The sequence below is a fragment of the Callithrix jacchus genome, chromosome 10, assembly GCF_049354715.1.
Source record: "Callithrix jacchus isolate 240 chromosome 10, calJac240_pri, whole genome shotgun sequence".
NCBI lineage: Eukaryota > Metazoa > Chordata > Mammalia > Primates > Cebidae > Callithrix > Callithrix jacchus.
Window position 1 is genome coordinate 64,809,866 of NC_133511.1, and position 22,816 is coordinate 64,832,681.

A 22,816-nucleotide genomic window follows, 5' to 3' on the forward strand; every position below is an offset into this window, starting at 1 on the left:
GGATGGGCAGATATTTGGGTCTGGACTTCCGGGAAGTGGCCACAGCTGGAGATCCACATTTGGGCATCATCACTAAGAAAGTGGGTGAGTAAAGAAGACCAAAGCCTGGGCCTGGGGCACTCCTGCCTTGGAGGTTGAGGAGATGAAGCTTAGAGGAGACACGGGAGACAGACGGTATGGCCAGGGAGACAGGAGGGAGGTTGGTGGTCCTGGCTATTGCCAAGGGAAGGCAGGGTGCACGGGATCACCGCAGGCACATCACTGTCCCCTGAGCTTCAGCGTCACCTCCCGCATGTGGGCAGCACCAGTAAGCAACAGATGAGCAAGTGGGGTATCCCCAGTGCCTGGCCAGGGCAGATGGCGCCGAAACAGAAGCAGTGGTTCATTACCCTGATCTTGCTGTGGCTTGCGGGGTGACCACACAAGGCAAAGGGTGTAAGAGGATGTCATCTGGATCTCTGCATGCATGGGAGAGACCCAGACTCAGTGCCACCCCTTCCCTCCCTGAAGCCAGCTGAGGACTGAGACTCTACCTGGAAGGGCTGCAGCAGAGCAGGGCCTTGCGCAGGCTCTGGAGAAGTGAAGACACGTCCACAGGGGTGGGATGGCATGGATGACCGCTCTGGGGCTGGACCAGTCCTGAGTGGGAAGAAGGAGGGCTTTTGCGGCCATTCTCCAGGCCCTGCCTGAAAGCTTGTGGTGGGGCAGGGGTGATGGTTGGGTGGGGAGGGGGGTGGCCAGAGCCACAGTCACCAGCTGCAAGGAACCTCAAGATAAGTCTTCTGGCGTGTTTTGCAGATGAGGAAATTCAGAGATGGGAAAGGTCTTCCTGTGGCCACAGAGCTGATAACGGGCTGGGGGAGCTGGAGCCTCCCCGGGTGGGGCCCCTGCCAGCCTCTGTGTTGAAAACCCCCAGCCTCCCTGGAAGGAGCCCCTGGAATGTGCACTCTCCAGGCCCAGGGCTTCCCTGCTTCGCAGCTCTCAGTAACCCCTCAGCCCACAAAACCAATCCCTGGTTCTTTGCCTAGAACACAAGGCCGGTCCCCATAGGCACAAGCGATTCTTCTAACAGCACTTCTTGCAACTCCCAGCTGCTCAGCCAGCCTGGCCTCTGGGCATCTGTTGATCTTCCCTGGCTGTGAGTGCTGTTTTCCCTGCTAGAATCCCACACAACCTTCACAGCCCTCTCCACAAAACCTTCCCCAGTGCTCTGTGTGGAAAGGATCTCCCCCTCTTTGGGCTCCCCACAACCCTTTGAACATTTAAAGCAGCCATCACCCTCCTTCTCAAGCTGCCAGCCAATGGCCTCTTCTGCAAAAGCCAGGTAAATGGCTGCCCCTTCCAGGAAGCCCTCCCTAACTACCCTCAGCCTGGACCAAGGGCCTCCGCTGGGTTCCAGCAGCCTCTGTGCTCCCTCCAGTTCTTCTCCGAGCCAAGGTGTTGTAGAGGCCTGTGTTGTGTCATATCATCTGTCTCCCCCATGTGTCTATAGCCTTTTCGTGAACTGGGACCAGCCCTATGCACCCATGGGCCCTGGAATCTGGGGGGCAGCACAACAGGGGTGGGTATAAAACATACCTCTGAAATGTTGGGTTTGGGAGTATTCTTTGGACCTCTGTCAGGACAAGTAAATGGGGAAACCAGACCAGGGACCCAGAATGGCTCTCAGAGACGGTGGCCACATGAGCTAAGTGCTACCATTTATTGTGCACCTGCTGTGTGATTTTCTAAACACACTGGCCCAAGTCACCACAGCAGCCCTCCGAAGTGAGTATTGTTACCATTGACGCAGGAGGAAACTGAGGCTCTGTAAGGAAAGGCGCTCGTTCCAGCCCCCAGGAAAGCTCCCAGCACATCAGGGCTCTGAGCATAGGTGTGTCCCTGCTCATGTGTCTGTACTCCCAGCAGGTGCAGAGGAGCTATGTGGAGAGCTGAGGACTGTTTCCTGGAGGGCTGGGAGGGGAGCCCTCAAGCTCAGAGGGGGTCCCTGACTCAGCAGGCCAGTGGCCAGTCCCCACCTCTGTGACAGAGCCCTGAATCTTTCTGGCTGGCCAGGAGCTGGACACCAAGGGGCAGTGGGAGCTGGTCCCGGTGCTGCCCCTCGCCCCCAGGTCAGGACTCTAAGAATGCAACCAGCCCGAGCCCCACACCGGGGAGGTGGAGGCTCAGGCCTCCACCAGGTGCATCACAGGGCCTCGGAGCTCTGGTAGCTCAGGATCTCATTGTATTCAGAGATGTAGAACTGTCAAATCTTGGTACCTAGGAATTGCAGAATAGAAACCCCTAAACCACTGCCTTGCAAGCCCTGTAGAAGCCCCTAGGCCAATGCCCAACCCGAAGAATTGGACTGCTGCATACTGATCTAAGGGTGTCAGCATTCTTGTCCCCAGCAGGTTTCCCTTCCCAGGCCCTGCTCCATCTCCCTTCTGTGTAAGGGGCAGCCATCCCAGACAGGGCTCTATGAGGCTTGGAGAGTCCCTGAAAGATGGAGACTCCCCAGTGATGACAGCACCAGCCACTCCGAGGCGGCTCGGAACCAAGTGTGGGAGGCTGGCTGGAGACACAGGAAAGACGGGCCTGAGGAGGAGACGAGAAGGCGGCAGAGCGGAAACAGGAACTCCTGAAAAGAGGGAGAGATTAGTTTGGTGGGAAAGGAGAGAGTGGACAGATAAGGCCCCGTGAGGAGGCCTGGCCGGGCCAGAGGAACAACCAGGGGCCCAAGCCCAGCTCTGAGCAAGCTGCTAGTCTGTGGTTCCTGAGGTTGCAGAGACCAGCCACCAGGTTACACAGACCAGGCCCCAGCACGATGCAGGCTGATCAGCCCAGAACCCAGACCCACCAGGCTGGACGGGGTAGGGGGAGTTTGGGGCTAGGAGGTAGGAGTGCTACATCTTTTCTACCTTCTTGCTGTGTGACTCCAGGCAACCACTGACCCTCTCTGGGCCTCTTCGGCAGTTGTCTTGTCCAATTCTCACAACCATTGTAAGGGATATGACCCAGTATCTCTGTTTTATTGATGAGGAAACTGAGGCTCAGAGAGCCTCAGATTTGGGCTGCATGGCTACAACGGTTGGGCTTGGTCTCAGCCTCCACAACAGGCGTCCCAGCGATGAAGTGGCCTCTGACTGAGTGGGAGTTTTGACTGGGGATGATTGGAGGGCCTTGCAAGAGAGGAACAGGGAACGATTCAAGACTGAGCAGCTCCTGGCATCTGTTGCAGGGCCTGGGAAGCATGGTCCAGGCTCAGGTGCCGGGAAGGGGCACCATCAGGATCAGGCTGTGGCTCAGCCAGCACGTTCCTGCCCTGTCCTCCCCACGTGAGCTGCTCAGCATCACCTGTGTGCCTGGCTGCCCAGGCCCCACCTGTGCGTGTGTTGGGGAAGGGGCACATGAAACTCAGGTGTCCTCTTCAGTGGACCCACAACTCTTAGTTATAGCAGAGGGGACCAGAGGCCGAAGACAGGCACAGCCCTGGGGCTTTGGGGATTTGGAGAGGAAAGCCTGCTCCTCTCTGGGTATTGGGAGTAGGGAGTGGGAAATCGGGAAGACTTCATGGAAGAGTGCCATTTGCATTGGGTCTGGAAAGTGGAGTAGGCTTTTAAGAGATGGAGAAGGAGGTGATGGGGAGGGGTGTGTGTGAGAACAGCCACAGCTGCAGGGTATGCGCAGAGGATGCCAGGAGGTGGATATGGCTGGAGCATAGGGGCCTGTGGACACCAGGGCAGCAAGGGTCCAAGCCAGGCTGCCTCAGGTTCTCCAGATGTCCAAGACCACTCCCTACAGGGTGCTAGCAGCTGGCTGGTCTGACCACTGCCTGCCTGCCAGGCCACCCGCCCGCCCGCAGAGCTGGCTGGCTCTGGGCAGAGCAATTTAACAGCTGCACGTTTAACAGGTCCCTTCACTCCCATATTCCAAATCAATATCCGCTCTGCTCCCCAGCTCGTGGCTGCTGAAGACAGTCTCCTTACTGGCCCCTTGGTCCGCATTGTCTCACCTGCTGGGCGCCAGCAGAGGGGCTGAAGGGCTGGGGTGGGGAGCCAGGGGTGGCTGATGGGGGAGGAGCAGGAGGAGGATGTGGCCGATCAGCACAAGCATCCCAGACACCCCCATTCATGCTGGCAGGTGAAGGCAAAGGTTTGCCAGAGGCCCAGCCTCCAGTGTTCCTGGGCAGGGGCACAGATGCAGTTAAAATCAAAGTGTTTCCGTGTCCACTGTCTGTACATCCATAAGAGCATGTGGTCCTCAAGAAGGCGGTGGAGTAAGAGGCTGCCTGAGGGCTGCAGGGACAACAGCCTGTTCCATGTCATGACCTCCGAGGCTCCTTCACATTCAAGATTCCCAGGTCCATTTTTCCCAGATTCTGGTCCTCCATTGTGAATCATTCCATGGCCCTGGGATTTCAGGACACCCAACTCAAGACACTACAAGTCTCGTGCCTAAGACTTGAAGACTCGAGCTGTCTGCCTTGGCTTTCTGCACCTGAAGTGTGAGATTGATTTTGTCTTGCACCTACACAGTCCTTGCCTCCCCACATCCCCTCACCTGGGGCTGCCCTCTCTTCCAGTTCCATCTGGCCCAAGGTGGAGTGGGAACAGCAGGCAGGAGGCTGCTGCATGCAGACCCTCATTCTCTTCAGCCCTGGCCTTCCCCTGGACACCCTGGGTGAGAGGATGGGTAACGGGGTACCCTCTGATCCAAGGCCAGCTCCTGGGGCCTGGCTGTTCATCCTGGATGGTCTTCCTTCAGGTCTGTGACCGGGCTCTCTGCTCCAGATGACGGCTGGGTCAGTTAGGAGGCTGTTCCCTCCTGGCAGGTGCTGTCCTTCCCTCCTCCTGTCTTCAGGGTGGGCCTACAGGCCCCTGGTGGTTTCTCTCCCAGCAAACAGACTGTCAGCACCAGGGGCTGAACCAGATTCTTGGGAATGATGGTCAACACTTGCTGTGTAGGCCAAAGCCCAGACTTGGTGTAAAATCCACGTATGAGCAAAGGAAAACAGACCCCACCACCTCCCGCACATACACAGCATACCTACCACGCCAACACCCCGCACACCTGCCCACCCCACCTCTCTCTCTCCAGAACACGCGTGAAATGAAGGAACTCTGTGGGAGGCTGTCCCAGGTAGCAGGCAGGGGCATGGCCTGTCAGAGTCGCACAGGCAGCATTTTAATCCTGCACTGTCCCCTGCCAAGCTGAGTGACCCTGAACACATCACAGCACCCATGACTCCCTTTCCTTAGCTGTAAAATGGGGTGAACACAGCTGTCCTCATACTTGAGAGAGGTCAAGTGTATAAAGCCTCCAGCACCCTGCCTGGCTGACCAGACCCAGCTGGAGGTAGGTGGGTTGTTTCATTTCCCAGAGCTCCCCAAGCTTGGGCCCCATGCCCTGCCCTGTGCTATGGGCTGGGGACACAGGTAAGTCAGCCCCAGCTCCTGGACTACACACCTGCTGTGGGGTGAGGGAGCACCCAGGAGGGAGGATTCTGCCATGGAAGGGGTAGGGAGCACCATGTGTTAGAGGCACAGGCCTAACTGTGGCTCCTGGCTCTGCCCTTGCTGGCTGAGTTACTTCAGCTCTCTGAGTTCCCGTTTGTTCATCTGTGAAGTATGATCAGCGGCAGCACCCACTTCTTTGTCCTGTTATAAGGCTCAGACTAGGTAATGCACGTCAAGTACTCAGCGGATAGATAGTAAGAGTTATCCACTGGTAGCCACTGTGATTAAAGAAGAATTCAGTCACACAGTCAGTCAACAAACCTCCACTGAGCCAGGTTCTGCAAATGCTAGGGCGTAAGAGCTAAGGCTAAATGACTCCAGCCCTCAGGGCCCAAAGCCCCCAGAGTCTGGGGAAGAGACTATAATTGAGGGGTGAGCAAAGGGGCTGGGGGCCTGGGGCCAGGGGAAAGGGGATGGAGTCAGGGTGGCCCTCCCAGGGAAGACCCCGTGGGTGCTGCAGCTGGATATGGAAGGAGGAGGAGCAGTGCCCAGCTGGACTGGAGGGGGACACCGAGGCAGAGGACAGTGTAGCCAAGGTCAGGGCGAGGAGAAAGGTCTCTTCAGGAGACACGCTGGCATGGGCCTTCGGGTTTCTGGAAAAGCACAGCTCTGTGGGATCCCAGGGGAGTAGCACAAGTGGGCTCTGCAGGGGTGAAGCCCCATCTCGCCCTCCACACAGCTCCTTTAACAGCCGGAATGGAGAGCAAGCAGAGGGAGGCTTCGCCCAGATCCTTCATGAAGCCCTGCAGCCCTTCTCCCAGGAGGCAGTGGGCCTCTGAGAGGGCCCAGCCTCACCATCGAGCCCCCTAGACCCTCACAGCTCCCCACCCATTCCTCACATGGTCCTAGATGCTGGTGGACCAGGGCCCTTGGGGACCCCAACTGTTCCTGCTGTCCCCCAGAACCTGACCCAGGCCTGGTCCACAGATGTAGCAGAAGCCCAAGACGGCGAGGGCCAGTACCAGAGGGGCAGGCAGCCCCCTAGGACTGAGGCTGGGTCCAGGCCCAGGCTCCAGGTAGAGCATGTGTGCCTCGTGAAGGATGCTGCTCACTGGTGACCGGTGGGCCCCGGACCCCATCTTCCCTCAGGCTAAGCCCTACTACACACAAGGGAACTGGGACAAGAAAACTGCTCCTGATGGGTGCTGGCTTCCAGTGGTTCAACTTCAGAGGTCCACGGCAATGTCTGGCCCTGTGTTGAGGGCCTTCCTGCCACATCAGTGTTTCCCAAGCGTGTCCCGTGTGCTGGGGACTGCCCGTGTTCTTGGGGTGTGTGTGCATTGGGGGCTCACTCAGAGGTCTCCAGGCCCTGGGCCCAGGGAGGGGTTCCAGCAGGCCGTAGCCTCCACACCTCTGCCTGGGGACCAGGCTCCCAGCAAGGGCCTGGCTGCTGGAGGCAGGATGGCTGTATCCCAGCAGGAGCTTGCAAACGGGCACTACCAGAAGGCACAATGATTAAGAATCATTCACAGCAGCAGCCCCAGACTCACCTGCCCGGGAGTATGGAAGCCTGGCCCTTGGCCTGCAGCTGATCCCCTGCTGTGCTAACAAGCACATGTCAGCCCTTACTGAGTGCTTCTGAGGCCCTATGCACAGGGCACACAGGGCTCCTGCCAGCCTAGACGCTCACACACCCTGTGAGTAGGCCGTGGCATCATTACTACTAAAGAAATAGCTATTGTGGTGACTTGAGAGGCAGACCATGCCCCAGCTCCACCACTTCATCCCTGGGTGAGCGGTGTCTTGGTTTCTTCATCTTTAAAATGGGGACAGCCCAGTCCTCCCTGCTCATGGATGCTGAGAGAAGCAGGTAAGGTCAAGGGCTTGGGTCAGCCCAAGGCAGAGTTGAGGTCTTGTAAATGATCAGCATGAAGATCCCAATGTCAGGATTTGGTGCCTGGGCTCCTCTTCAGACACAGCTCTGCCCACACTCGTGGCTGTCCCATCAGGCTGTGTCTGTGGGATGCCCACTCCCTGGGGAGCTGGAGGCCTGGACTCCTATGACAGCCCCTGCCACAATGCTAGGCACGGACCAGGTGCTTACAAATGGCCACAATTTGTATTATAGTGGGCAGAAGGGAGAATTAGTGGGATTTGAGGATGCTTCCATGTAAGCCTGACGCCACCTCTCCAAGGCCTTCTACCTCCCAAGGTCGTCCATCCGTGTTGTTCCTGGGTCCTCCCACCTCCCAGCTCTAGAGGGATTGTCTCATTTTGCAGGTCTCCTTCGCCTGCTCACTAAGGGCTGGAGGCTCAAGGAGGCCTTGGTCACTGGAGAGAAAACCAGAAGGTTTTGGAATCAGCCTGTCCAATTCTCCTGGCCTCAACCCCAACTCTACAGATGGGGAAACTGAGGCCCCATGGGGGGGGTGCAGGGCTGCCCCTGGTCCCGTTGTGTGTCAGAGGCAGATTCTCTGGCTGTGCTCAGGCCTCTGAGGGGCTGGTGGGTGGTGGGGTCTGGGCTGAGCAGGCCCTGCTGTAATCAATCCCACCACCACCCCCTGCCTTGCTCCCTGAGGCATGGTGTTCCCCTCTCCCTGCCAGAGAGGGTCCTGGGTCCCAACAGGCTGGGGAAGGAGCAACCCAAATATTTAGTCTGTGTGGAAGGGAGCAGAGCTCAGATCTTGGCCTGGTGGCCCAGCCTCAGGCGCTGTGCCAGGAGCCACATCACAGACGACCATGAGCCCCCCAGTGTCCTAGGGCCCCCACTGCAAATGATTTTTTGCACAAACCTGTTATGGTGCCAAAAATGCCACCATGTATAATTCCTTGAGGTTAAGACATCATCTCTCCCCACTAGGCGCCCTTTCCCAATAATAATAATAACAATAATAGCAACACAGGCATGTCCAGAGGTGTGTCCAGAGTTGCATCCAGAGGTGTACAGTTAACCCAGGCCTCTCCCATCCCCCAGCCCTCATAACAGCTTGGTAAGGCAGGTACTGTTACCACTACTTTGGATGGGAAACCAGGGCTCAGAGGGGTGGTGGGACTTGCCCAGGGTCACAGAGAGCAGTAGGCGACTGGACTAAGGTCCAGGTCTGACTGCAGAGTCCTGGTCTCAATCCTAGCCTGCTAGGCAGTGGCAGCTGGAGGTGGTGGTGCCTTTGGCTTCCTGGAGGAGAGGGCCATCCTTTGCAGAGCTGGGGCTCAGATCAGCTCAGGCCTGCAAGGGGGCCCTCTTGGGTTAGGGCAGGGACCAGTTGTATCCCAGGCTCTTCCTCTTTTCCTCTATAGCCAGACCCCTCCCCAGCCTCAAGCTTGGAGGAAGTTTGACACCACAGGGATCTGATTCCTGCTGGGGGCCTCAGATTTTCTTTTCTTTTTTGAGACGGAGTCTTACTCGGTCACCAGCTGGAGTGCAGTGGTATAATCTCGTTTTACTGCAATCTCTGCCTCCCAGGTTCAAGGAATTCCCCTGCCTCAGCCTCCCGAGTACCTGGGACTACAGGTGCGCGCCACCATGCCCAGCTAATTTTTTGTATTTTAGTAGAGTCGGGGTTTCACCATGTTGGCCAGGATGGTCCCGATCTCCTGACCTTGTGGTTTGCCTGCCTCGGCCTCCCAAGGGGTCCTCAGATTTAACCTCCTCTCCTCATCCCCAGTCCTGAGCCCCTCTGGGTTCTCATCTCCATGAATGGGAAGTCCCATTCCCCCACTGCCTTAGGGTTCCCATATGCAAATCCTCAGACCCCACCCCAGACCTACAGAATTGGAAACTCTTGGGAGCAGGCTAGAGACTGAGCAGCACAGCTGGAGCACAGGCCCTGGCCTCACTGCCCTCCTGCCCAGCACCCTCTGTGGCTCCACTGCCTGCAGGATCAAGCCTAGCTCCAGGCTGGCATAGACAGCCTCTCTGGTCTGGCCACCAACCTGCTCTGGAGTCTCCCCTCCTAGCCTGTTCCTCTCTGCACCCATGTGCCCTGCACTCCTTCCCCACCACTGCCCTGCACCCCACACTTCCCACGTGGCTATCTTCTTGTGTGTCTCCATCCCTCCTGCCTGTCCCTGGAAAGCCTGGAAACGTCTATGATCCTTCACCACCCTCCGTCTCAGGCAAGTCCTCCCTGACTTCTCCAGGCAGAGGCCCCACATCAGTACCCACGGCACCCTGGGCTCCCTCTGGGACAGCTCTAGTCACCCTGTGTGGTCCTGCTTGTTTCAGTTTCATACAAGAGCTGGCCCAGGGAAGGCCTCAGTAGATGCTGAGATGAAAAGAACAAGAGAGTCTGGCTGCAGAGACTTGGGGCTGCATCTTCTAAACTGAGCCCAGCTGGTTTAGATCATCTGTGAGTCCTCCCATCCTTCATCACTGTGGGCCTTCCTGCCCCATGGGCCTCTGTTTCTCCGTGTGGCGGGAGCGGGCAGAGGCAGCCCCTTGCTGCAGCTCGGGGGACTCTCAGTCAAGGTCACAGTGCCCTTCACTCCAGGGCTCCCATTCTGTCCACTTGCCTCTCTCATACCACCCCAGGAATGGTGACCCCAGCACCTACTTGGGTCCCTGCACAGCCAGGTGTCACCTATGCCCCCAGCCCCACGGCCGATTTTATGGGGTGGAGAATGATGCTAGGGAAACAGCTGAATCTGCAGAGGGTCCAAGTCACCCCTCACTGGGCTGGCTGGGAGGAGGGGAGCCAGGGGGAGCCAGCTCCCCACCAGCCTCTCTTGCTCACAGGAGCCAGGTTGACCTGGTGGGGATCCTGAGAAACAGGTGTGTTCCTGAGCCCCTCTGCACCTCTGTCTCCTCTCCTCTCACATGGCCACAGCCAAGCACACCTCATGGGTAACAGCCCCATGAAACCCAGATGCGAAGTGACAGCAGGGCCATCTGTCTTCTCCACCAGCATCCCAGACTGTGACCTGCTCTGTGCCAGGGTGCCAGAGACAGCAGGTGCCCTCCCAGCCAACGGGCCCATTCTTCTCAACATTACTGGTGTTCCAGTTCTTCCTTTCTACTGTCTGCAAAGGATCGATGCTCCCCGGCCCACAGTGTGATCTGAGAGCTCTGGGAACCCCTCCTGCACCCAGGCTTGAGGCTCCCCTGCCTGGAGCTCCATCCTCACAGCTGCTCCTGTTGGAGTCAGGCTCTTGCCCAGAAGAACTACAGGTTCCCTGGGAGACTCCTCAGAGCCCCTCGTTAATGGACCCAGGCCCACCTTGCTCTTCCCACCTGCCCCTGGTCTGTGCACACAGCCAGGCTTAGCCCTGATCACTCCTCATGAGGTCCCACTCTCCAACCTCTCACCTGTGATGTGGCCATCCAGATGGTCCACAGACAGGAGGGGCAGGGAGATTCTTGAAGGGGCTCATCTCTCCTGAGATTTTAAGTCACCTGCCCAACCACATGACCTCTGTCATCCTTTCTGGTCTTGAAGTTGAACTGCTGGGCTGGAGGGTTTGTGCCTAGTTTTTCCAAATCACTTGAGGTGTGTGTGGCAGAACTACTGGATGAATAACGCATGGATAAACATAGATGGGTGGATGGGTGGGTGAACACACTGATACCTGGGAAAATGAATGTTTCCATGGATTGATGGAAAGATGAGTGGTTGGATGGACGGATGGATGGATGAATGGATGGACAGATGATGGATGGGTGGATGGGCGAACAGATGGACGGATGGATGAATGGATGGGTGGATAGATGGATGAATGGGTGAAAGGGTGGGTGAATGGGTGCATGAATAAATGAATGGATGAATGGCGGAGAGCAGATGGGAAGTAGATGGCATATGGATGGATGGATGATTAGGCGAGTGGACGGATAGATGAGTGGTTGGATGAATGGATGGATGTTATTTAAGTGTTACCCAAAAATCCCCTGGAAGTTTTCCTTGATCTCCCAGCTTGGTCAGAGCCTCCAAACCACTACCATCCCTGGCCTTTTCTGTCTTGGGGAGCTGAGCACAGACTGGGACTCTCCAAGAATAGGACAGGGGTCTGGATCATCCGTGTCCCCGATACTCAATCCAGTACTTGTCCAGAGAGGCTTTGGGTAATTTCTGGACAATGAATGAGAAATGAATGAATCCATTCCAGATAGGTTAAGTGGTTCAGTCTGAGGGAGAGGGGCAAAAGGGGAAGCCCAGGAGAGGTCAGTAGAGGCCAGCCATAATACTGTTCCTACTGGAGACAGGGATGGGGGTGTTGAGGAGGAAGGCAGTGCAGTTAAAAGCGACCACCCCCAGTACTTTTAGTGCACTTGCCTGCAGGTGCCAACCCCTTTACATGTAGCAGTGTATTTAAGCCTCCCAGCAGATACTATTTACATCCCTGTTTTTCAGATGGATAAGCTGTGGCACTCCAGTGAGATGCAGTAACTCTCCTGGGGTCGCACAGCGAGGAGATGGCGGGCTGAGGCTTGCACTCAGAGGTCTGAGTATGCTATCCTGTGTCAGCTGTTGGAACACCAGCTGAGGAATCGAACTGGATCCTGAGGGCAGTGGGGAGTCATGGAGGGCTTTGGAACAGAAGAGGGAAGTTCTCCAAATCTGTATGAGGCTGTTACATAAACTTCCCATCCCGATGGAGAAAGGCATCTTCAGAACAGCCACAGGCAGCTCCTCCAGGGAGGGAGTTGAGCCCCCCACGCCTTGGTTCCAGAAAAGTGTTTGTCTTGCCCCTGCCTTTACCACTCTTGGCCCCTCCCCACAGTTTAGAGGCTTTAGAGGATCTGTGGTGAGGGGTCTTCCAGCTGTCCTGGGGCAGTATGGCCTCAGGAGCCTCACCACATGGACACCTTTTGCCCAGCCCAAGGCTGCTTACTCATCATCTCATCCCCTCTTTCAGCCCTGGGCACCCACAATGGTTACCACTTTCCTCAGCCTTCAGGATACAAGGTCCTCAGTTTGAATCCGAGCCACTCCTCTTACTAGCTGCCTCTCAGTGACTTCACATCTCTGAGTCCATTTTTTCCACGTCTTGCTGATAAAGCCACAGTAACACAGGACCCATCACCAAAGCCTACAATGTGATGGGCAAATGATCATTCTAGAACAGCTCCTGACTCTCAGAGTCTCCTTCAGTGCCTTCCCCTCTTCCTTCTCTACTAGCTAAACCACTTGATAAATTACACTTAGAATTGAGCATCAGGGTGGCAGGTGGGGCGCTGGGGAAGGCTTTCCTAAAGAGCTGGCATGCCTTCTTCTGGCAGAAAATGCAAAGTATTTGATGCATCTTTATTTCCTTGACTGCTGTGCTTTCCAGGAAGTTCAGAGCTAAACTTCATCTTAATCACAGCCTTTACACAGGTTACCACGCGGCTGACCAGCCACTTCCTACTCTTTCTAGGAGTATTGTTCAAGACCACTACAGCATCCTTTCTTTTAAGCTACCCATAATCTTTAAAAAATGACATGGGGGATACATTGTAGTTTTCAGCCCTGCCTGCCATAGGCAGGTGTCTGCTATCTAACCCCAACTCAGGTGTCACTCCCCCAGACAGTCCCCTGGCTTTGCCACCCACACATTCCCTTCCTGAAGTCCCAATGCCTCTCCCTCCTTCTTGCCTATCTACACGTTTCTGGTACATCTACTTCGTTCTAGGCTCTGTTCTAGGGATTCTGAAGTAAATAAATGAGATAAAATCCTCTGCCCCCATGGAACTAACACTGTGTTTGGGAAGAATGATAGCATAAGTAATACTTGGGATTTGGTTTTGTTTAACCAAGTGGTGGCCAATATTAAGGAAAAACTCAATAAAAACAGCCTTAACAGGTAGAGGGTACTGGTAGGAGGGGAAGGATTGTGGTCCGGTTCCAAGGTCCAAGAAGATCTCGCAATGCGGATGGCGGCTCTTGCAAACCCAGGGCCATGGGGGCCGAGATGATGTCAGTGAGGGGGATGGGGCCAGGGTCAGATTGAGGGCATGTGGGAGCCACTGCAGGTTTGGGAGCAGGGGTATAACCTGTTTCATGCCAGACTCTGTGTTGGAGGCTTGACGGCCAACTTCTCACTTGATACTTCTGGCAAGTCTGTGATTTGGGGCTGGCTTTCAGATCTCAATTTTAGAGGCAACAGAGGCCCAGAGAGGGAAGGAACCTGCTGGAGGTCACGAAGCAGCTCACCCTTTCTCTCTCTCCCAGTCTGTGGCAGGTTGGCAGCTGGCAAGGAAGGGTGGGGAAGGGACATGCCCTGAGCCTGTTTATTTTCCTCAGCCTCTTCTCTCAGCATCTACCCATAAATCACTCTGACACACGACGAGGGGGGCACGGACGGATTCCACATCAGCTCCGTGGGTGAGCGGTTCCCAGGCCCTGCGCTCCGGCGAGCCTGTGGTTCTTGGCTCTGGATGCTGGCTGCCCAGCCCAGGGCTCCAAATGCCGGGCTCAGACACCAGGGGAGTCATGTTTTTACTGGGCCAAGAAGGGGTTCAGGAGAAAGGAGAGGAACCCCCGCTCCTGCTACCCAGGCCAGAGGATCTGGCTACCAGATGAAAGGTTGGGAGAACACAAATCGGCTGCCGAAGATCTGGGCAAGACCTGGGTCTGACCACGGGTGGGTACGGAGGGCATGCTGTAGCCAGAAGCTCCAAGGGAGGTAGGAGGCCTCCTTCATGCTGAACGCTCTGGCGGTGCCAGAGGCATCTGGGATTGTTCTGGACTTGGCGCTGCAGCAGAGGCAGGCACAAGATGGGGGTGCTCACCAGAGAAGGAAGATCCCCTTCAACCCCCACTGCCTCCCACCCAACCACCCCCATTGGTCAGGTGTCAGCACAAGCACCACCAAATGCTTTAGCCAGGAAGCAGGCTGGGTGGCCTTTGGCCTCATGACTTCATAGGGCCCCCTGGAGAAGTGGTTCTTGCCTGGACAAACCTCAGGGATTTGGGGAGCGCCTGTCCCGTGTGGGGCTCTGAGTTGTGGGGGGCAGTGTCATGACATGGCGCCCTGGCCTCAAGGAGCCACTGGTCTTGAATGCACCCCCCTTCTCAGCCCGGCATTCGAGGCCTGGCCCCTCTCCTCCTCCTCCTCCTCCTCCTCCCACTGCCACTCCCCGCCCCTTGTTTTCCACACCTGCCTTGGACGTGGAAGCCACTCCCTTCGCTCAGGCCTACCTGTCTTCAGAATGGATGGAATCCTCTGCCCCAGGCTTGCCGTGGACACCTGCCCCCACCATACCTCATTTCCAGGTCACACCACACAGTGGGGGGCAGAGTGGGTGGGGATTGTGGGGAGGGAGGAATCATGGATTTGGGGTCAGAGGGGCCTACTGACCATCTGGCCCTGCCACACCCACTCGATGACTTCCTGGGCATGTCTGAAGCTTCTCTGAGCTGAGACTGAGCCGGGGACACTGGTTGCCACATCTCGTGCTTCCATTTAGAGTGATTATATGAGAATGCCCCTGAGGCTTCAGCACAGGACCGGGCACCACCGGTGGTCAGCACAGTCTCAGTGGGTCCGGCCCTGATGACCATGCCCTGCAGAACCTCCCACCTGCCATCCTCACTGCCAGGGCAGGACGGCTGGGAGGGCCCCTCACTGGGTGCTGGGAGGGGTCGAGGTGGCCCACACGCCTCTTTTTGTGCAATACCAGGATGGATGGCAGTTCAGAGCCAGGGCTTTTCAGGGCAGGGGAGAGGCAGTGCCAGGATGAGGGATGCCAGGTGGCCGGTCAGGACTCAGGAAGCTGAGGCCAAGGGAGCTCCCTGCACCCTTGGGCACTTCCAGGGCTCTAGCATTCCGGGAGAGTGGGATGATGTCTGCCCACCCCTCACAGCCCGTCTCAGTCCTTTCCCTCCCAGAGTGAGGGCAAAGAGATGGACCCTCAACATTTGCCTGTTCCCCATGCCCTCTTCTGTCCCAACTGAAGGGTCTGGGTCCCCCAGCTTTTTTTCTGTACCTTGTTTCTTCAGGCCCCCTGGCCTCCCAGCAAGGGGCACAGCAGGTTGTAGCCCTGACACCTGCCACCGGCAACCTGCCCTGTGGCCTCTGCCCAAGCCAGCCTCACTGTGTGACCTTGGACAAATTGAGGCCCCTCCCTGGGCCTCAGTGTCCCTTTGGCTGGTGGAAGGGCTGGCTTCACAGGGCTAGGGACTCTGTCCATGGTGACTGAGGCTGGAACGGGATGAGGCCCTCAACCGCTGCTTGCTTGGTCAGAGCTACTGGTGCACGGGGGTGCTGGCAAGAGCTGCTGGGGGCCAGGAGCAAGGAAAGTGGATGGAAGGAGGGGCAGGAGGGGAGGGGCTATGGGGGACCAGTGAGGATGGGGCTGGCAAGGGGCCAGCCTCACCACAGGCCTCAGGCCCCCCACATGCACCCCCTGGAGGATGCTTGTCAAGGCCTCTTGCCTAATTACCAAATCATTCCCAGATCCCCTCCTGCAGCCTGACCTACTCCCAGCCGGAGTCTGGAAAGCACCAAGTCCAGCCCTGAGGTGTGGACACTGGTTTGCAGGGCACAGGGTCCTGCCCAGAGCCTCTCTCACTTTCATATTCCTGGGAGGCCAAAGAGCACCCCAGCCACACCCAGCTGCCCAGGCCCAGCAGAATCCTCCCCGAAGTCCTGTGTGGACAAGTGCTGGCTGAGGAGTCAGCCCTGCCTGGGGGACCTTGGCTGGGTCCCCTGGTTCCTGGTTTCTTCTTCTGTGGAATGGGGAATTCAACCTTGACCTCACAGGACCATTGAGATTGCTTGGGCCAACTCTGGGGAAGCCAGTGACCCCTCTCCCTGCACCTCCAACCAGACTCTGGGAGGTGAAGCGAGGCCTCACCCCCTCCGCCCAACCTAGGCACCAGGCTCTCTTTGCTCTCAGAAAATGCCCTGCATGGCTGCATCCTCCTGAGACAGATGCACTCGCTGTCTCGGTGCCTGGCACGGGCGGAGGTCGGGGCAGAGCAGGCACATTCGCACCCACAGCCCCAGGGCCCTGAGCCTGCAGCAGAGGCTCTGCTCTAAAGGGCAGTGCTCGGGGCCTGGGAAGGGCTGGGTGTGATGGGCCAGAGACGTCCCAGGGTTCTGCTGTGAGTCAGCAGAGCCAGCACCTTCCCCCACCCCAACTAGGTGCGGCCCTCACTTCCCAGTGTGCTCTCACACAGGCTGTGCACAACACGCACACACAACACTCATGCCTGCACACAAGCAGGATCCAGGGGGGAGACGGGAGCTTACATCTGCCCACCAGGTGCTCCCCAGCTGTGAATCAATGCTTGGAAAAAGCCGCTGGTGCGGCACCCCCTCTTCCAGCTCACGGAAATGAGGGCAGTCAAAGGTCACCTGAGATTCCCACAGCCCCTGGACAGCCGCACCATGAGCTGGGAGCCTGTCAGCCCCTCAGCTGCTCTCTCTCATTTCCAGATGGAGAAATAGGACTTGGAGAGGGGCAGGGACTTTGTGGGGGCCACACATCGGTGGCAGGTGGGACTGGACTTCCTGCTCTGCCCTTGTGACCTGAGCCGGGACCCCCCCCCTCCAGGCCACTCCCAGATGTCCCCCTCACTCCATTCCTCCCTTGTTGCCTGTTTGGAAGGAAGACGACCCAGGGGCCCTCTGAGGTGGCCTGCAGACTCTGATGGCCTGGGAGGCACACAGCTCTTGGCTCTGTAGGAGGACAGGTGTTCCTCCAGCCACAACAGTCCCACAAGGGCAGGCGACGACACATGTGGGAGGGTGTAAGCTTCCAATCCCTGGGAGTGTCCAAGCAAAGGCTAGAGGCTACTCCTGCATGGGGTGGGTGGTTTCAGTGGCCAGCTAGAGTCCTTCCCAGCATAGCGTTTCCAAGATTCTGAGTGTTAGTGATCTCTTGAGTTTGGATGAAATGCTACCCCCTCCCCAGACTCCTTCTAGCCCTGACTCCAGGATGTTTTGAGCCTCTTGGCTAAGTCCTGCAGCTTGTGAACATACAGATCAGAGCCTAAATCCCTGCTCACCAACGACAGCCAGTGACTTTGTCTCTCCAAGCTCCCTTATAAAATGGGGACCATCACAATGGCACCTGCTTCATAAGTGGTGGTGGGGATAAAGTGAGAGGCCACACGTGAAAGCCATTTGTGAACTAGGCCAGGAACTCATGAACTTGGCTCCAGCTTGGAGGGCTCTGCAGGAGGCGGCAGTGGGAGCAGAGACAATGGCTGGGGGAGATGAAGGCGTTGAGCAGACAAAAGGGCTGGGTGTGGGCAAGGGAGCCATGAGGGCCGGGGCTGGGGGCTCAAATGCCAAGCAGAGGCCCCAGGACCTGCATGAGTGGACACATGTTTCTCAGTGGGATGCCAGGCAGACCCATCCATCACTGCCTGGCCCTGCCACCCCAGGCTCCAGCTACTGGAGGTGGCAGCAGATCAAAGGTCCTTAAGGGTGAGGCCAACAGTCGGGCCAGGCCCACTGACCATGCTGATCCCAGCTGGTGGCCCAGGCCTTGGGAAAGGGCACTGGAAGGGGCCTGAGGATGAGGCTGGTTGGAGGGAGATCCTGCTCCCGCCAACAGTGCTTCTGGGGCACCGGATTAAGGCAGGGCTTTGCCCTCGTCATTGAATTGGGTACCCACATTATGATAACCCATTTTACAGATCAGGACACCAAGGCCCAGAGGTCTCTATCTAGTCCTCTAAATAGAGGACCTGGTGGGAGCACCCAGGTTGATCTGTGAGAGATGCTGGCAAGCTGAGATGGAGGGATGGGGGCATGGGAGGCTTGCAAGCCAGGGTCACGTCTCTGGCTCAATATGTTCAGCTTGGAGAACTCCATCTCCCCATCTGTAAAATGGGTGAGCAGGAGCCACAGCTCTTCAAGGAGCCTTTCACCCCTGGGGTGGGAGGGGAGGGCAGGGCAGGGGTTCCAGAAGGGAGGCCTTCAGCTCAGGTTTAACAAACTATCTGTTCAGTAGGAACTGATCAAAACCAGACTGGTGCTGAGCCGTGTCTCTGCTTCGAACAGACTGAAGCTGCCAAAAATTCATCCCTCACTGTTTCCAGTAAATAACTGGCCTCCCATGGGGATCTCAGGCAGGCTGGATGCCTCACCTCCTCTCTTCACAGTGAACTTGACTAGGGGGGCTGGGAAGGAAGGAGACCCCGGCCAGACCATGGTGGATGGGCGTTGGCTCAGGGGGCTGCCCACCTGTCATATGGTCACAGTGGTGAGGGCTGCCAGCGGGCCCCCACAGGGCCCCAACATCGAGGAGTCTGGCCCTGTTATCTCCTTCATTCATGCAGTCAACAAACCTTCGAAGAGCTCCCGAGAACTGTGGTGGAGGCAGCCGCCCTCCTCAGGCTCCTCGCAGCCTCTCAGGGGTCCTGGGGTGTCAGCACCTCTTCCTTTGTTGTTCTTTCTGTTCATAAAAGAGAGGAGGAAGTGCAGAACCAGGTTTTGACTAGTGAGGCTGTGTTAGCTGCGCGCATGTGGGTGTGTCCTCCCTCCCTGTTCGTGCAACCTCCCTGTGTCTGTCCTCCCCGTGCATATGTCCTCCCCATGTCTGTCCTCCCCGTGCATGCGTCCTCCCCGTGTCTGTCCTCCCTGTGCATGCGTCCTCCCCGTGTCTGTCCTCCCCGTGTGTCCTCCCCGTGCGTGTGTTTTCCCCGTGTCTGTCCTCCCTGTGCTTGTGCCCTCCCCGTGTGTGTCCTCCCATGAGTGCATCCTCCCTGTGCATGTGTCCTCCCCGTGTGTGTGTCCTCCCATGAGTGCATCCTCCCTGTGCATGTGTCCTCCCCGTGTGTGTGTCCTCCCATGAGTGCATCCTCCCTGTGCTTGTGTCCTCCCTTTGGGGCTACAGAGCTCAAGTTGCATGGAGATGTCCCTGTGTGGTGGGGCCTCTGGTTCTCTTGGGACCCTGGGAAAGGGATTTGTCTTTGCAGACAGGCTTATCTCACTGCCTGGACCACTATGGCTCCTGCCTTTGCTCTCTCAGGCTCTCCTGTGAGCGGCCAGCCTGGTGTTGGCAAACAGTGTCCACACCTTTCCCCACTCCCATTGTGTGGTCTCCTGCATTCTCCCAACCCCTAACCCAGACAGCAAAGCTGACTTGGAAGAGGGAGGGGACTCCCCGGCATCCCCACTCAGGTGGATGAAGCTCCAGAAGGTGAGTTTGTAATTGCAGGGGCCTTAAAAACATGGTGGGCCAGTGGGCACTGCCTCAATCAGTCTTTCGTTCCCTTAATGAGTATGTCACTGGACTCTGGGGACCTGAGAGGACTCAAACCCACCAGGTCCAGGCCCACTTCGGACCATCCCTGCTCTCCCCTACCCCAGATGCAGAGCACCTCCTGGCACAGTTTGGGTGGGATCCTCTTCCTGCTTCCATCACCCAGAACAAACAGGGAGGGTCACACAAGACCCTAGGCTTCCCCAAACCTACACCACCCATGGCAGGTCTGCCCTAGAGAAGGTGGAGAGCTGGGGGCAACCCTGCAGGTGGCCTTGGCGAGAAAGGCCCTGGCACGCGGAGTCTAGGGACAAACTCAATGCATGTGGGTGCGGGGCCTGCAGGTGAGCTGGCTGGGCCCCAGCACCTCTGCCCTGGGGGAGCCCCACACTCCTCCGGGAAGCCTGTAGTGCCTGCCCCAAGCCATCCTTTGGGGAGAGGATGATTTTCCATGGATGGCTGGTGGCTGGGTTTGCCCGTGAACAGCTCAGCTTCCAAGGGGCCTCCCCTGAACTAATAGGCATGCGCCTGCAGGTGTGTTTCCAGTTTGTGACTGGTTGTCCCTGTCGTTTGACAGATTAGCCTTCAGGGAATAGCCCCGAGGGACTGTGGGAAGGAGAGGCACAGCCAGGCTCCCTTCCACTCCCAGGATAAGGGGCCTTGTGAGGCCTAAATCAGGAATCTCACCACCTGAAGAGGAGCCCACGGCCTGGAGGTGTTAATAAGGAATCCAGCAATAACAATCACCAACACAGACGGGCGGCTGTCAACAGGCCATCGGCCGGGCCATGCCCTCTGCAGTTCACCCCCATGAGCTTAGCCCGGTTTTCACTCCACTCTACCCAGGAGGAAACCAAGGCCCAGAGAGGGGAGTGGTTTGCCCACAGCCACACAGCTTCTTAAGTGTAGTGCTTGGGTTTGAGTGATGCCCTGTGACAGCCAGAGCCTAATCTGTTATGACTTGTCTCAGGCAAGACTCAAACACAGATGCGCCTGACCCAAAAGCTCTGCAGCCTCTACAGGCCCGTGTGGAGGTGGAGACTCCCAGGCGGCAGTAGCCTCTGTGGGGCAGACAGCGCTGCCCAGCAGTCAAAGGGGACCCGGCAGGAGGTCAGCTGGGATGGAGACTTTAGAAAAGAGCTGGAAACATGGAGGCTTCTCACTCCCCTTTGCAGCCACAGGCCACAGCAGTGGGTGAATATCTCAGCCTATGGCACAAGGTGCCCCCACCCACCCCAGGGTCTCTCCCTGTGTAGGTGGTGTGGGAGCATGATCCAGCTCCCTCCTCACGCTCACCAGGCCTGGAGGAGGGGCTGAGGGGCAAGAGGCAGGGGGCGGCACCAACCCACAGTGCTCATGAGCCTGGTGCTCCCTGGAGAAGGAGTGCAGGTGTGGCTGGCTGGAGGCTTGGAACAGAAGTACCCTACCTGCCCCCACAGTGCAGCGTGCATGCCCATAGGCACACCCAGCAGGAAGGCCCTGCAGCTGGGACAGAGTCCCGGTCACACAGAGCAGTGAGCCCAGCCCTGAGAGCTGAAGGCCACACCTAGGACATCAGGAGAGGTCAGGGAGATGGGGGCAGACTCAAGCTTGTGCCCTGCTCCTAACCTGATGGTGTGGGTACCAGGGGCCCGTCTCCCAGCCTCAGCCTCACTTCTTCATGTGTCAGATGGGGCTATGTACCCTTTGCTGGTGGGAGGGTTTGACTGAGGCTTAGATGAGATCACATGTGGGGGACAGAGAATCAAGAATCTTAAGTCCAGACACGGGGCTGGGGCCTCCCCACTGACTCCCGGGGCCTTGCTCTGTCTTGGCCTGTAGCCGCCCATGTGTTCAATGGGGAGATGGAGAAGGTTCTCTTGCTCTTAAAAGTCACCTGTCACCTTCCCCGCTGGACGGGGGTGGGGGTGGGGCAGAGGGGTTAATAACAAATCCCGGCAATAACAATCGCTAGCACAGACGGGAGCTCTCAGCAGGACTGAGGAGGAGGGTCCACAAACGTTAGGGGTACCTGGGCCTCCAAAAGTGAGATTCCAGGGTCCCACGAAAGCCTGCAGAGTCCAGCAGAGCCCCTACCATCTGGAGCGGCCTGGAGCAGGGCCAGGCCTGCCGTGCTGGAGATGAAAATGGTCCCAGGGTCTGGGGTGGGGGTGGGGAGTGGGGGCCTGTCACCCGCCGGGCGGGCTGACGGGATGAGCCGTCTAAATAAATCACTAACACACGGGTGGAGAATTCCTTGAACAGGCGCCCAGGATTACGGACAACAGAGCAGAGGGGAGGGGGCGGGGGAGACACTCAGGGGAGCCAGGCCTGCAACCCCCTCCCTCTCACGCACCACAGCCTCCCTCTCCCACTGGAGGGGCTGTGACTGATGACTGGGGCTCAGGGTGGAGGCGCCTCAGCTGGGGGCCTCTTCTGCTCAGGCCCAGCCTCTCCATCCGTGTGTGAGAAATTCAAAAAGCCGCGGCCTGCCCGAGGGGAGGGAGGTGTTGAAAGCTGCATCCTGCTGGAGGCTGAGCCCAGGCCAGAGATAATATCATGAGCGCTGGAGCAACGTGGGGTGGAGCCTCGCCAGCCCCCCACAATCCCCACCCCCACCCCCCTCCCCCCTCCCCCCTGCCTGGGCACCCTACCCTGGGCCCTGAGTGGGAGCTATACGGCAGGGGCTGGGTTGATCCCAGACTGGAGGGTGGCCTGGACCCCTTTCCACTGGACTCACCTCAAGCCGGAGAGACCCCAGCAGACCTAGGACAGGGGCAGAGGTCACCCTGGGGATGGGAGGAGCAGTGTGAGGCTCCAGGGCTGGCTCTGGTACTCCTAGGGCTCCCTCCCGCCCCTTTCTGGACCTCAGTGTTCATATGTGGACATGGAGGGGTGGCACCCCAGTCACCTCTAAGCCTCACAGTGCCCAGACTGGCTCATGCAGTTCCAGGGGCAGGCGTGGCTGCTGCTGGAGGGCTGGAGGGGTGGATGAGTGACTAGAACCAGTGGAGGCCCCATAAACCCTGCAACCCAAGGACACCTGGGGACCTCATCCAGAGAACAGTGGCTCTGTTTCCCCGCTGAGCAATGGTACTCAGGAGTCTTGCAGTTCAGCTTACAAAGGGCGCCTGCACTCACTCCCTCGACCCTGGGAGGGAGGACAAAGGCTTGATGCCTCTGTGCGCATGCGCAGACTAAGCCAGGACGGCCCAGCTGAGCTCAGCACTAGGCGGCCTCCCAGGAGACCTCCACGCTCTCTGTC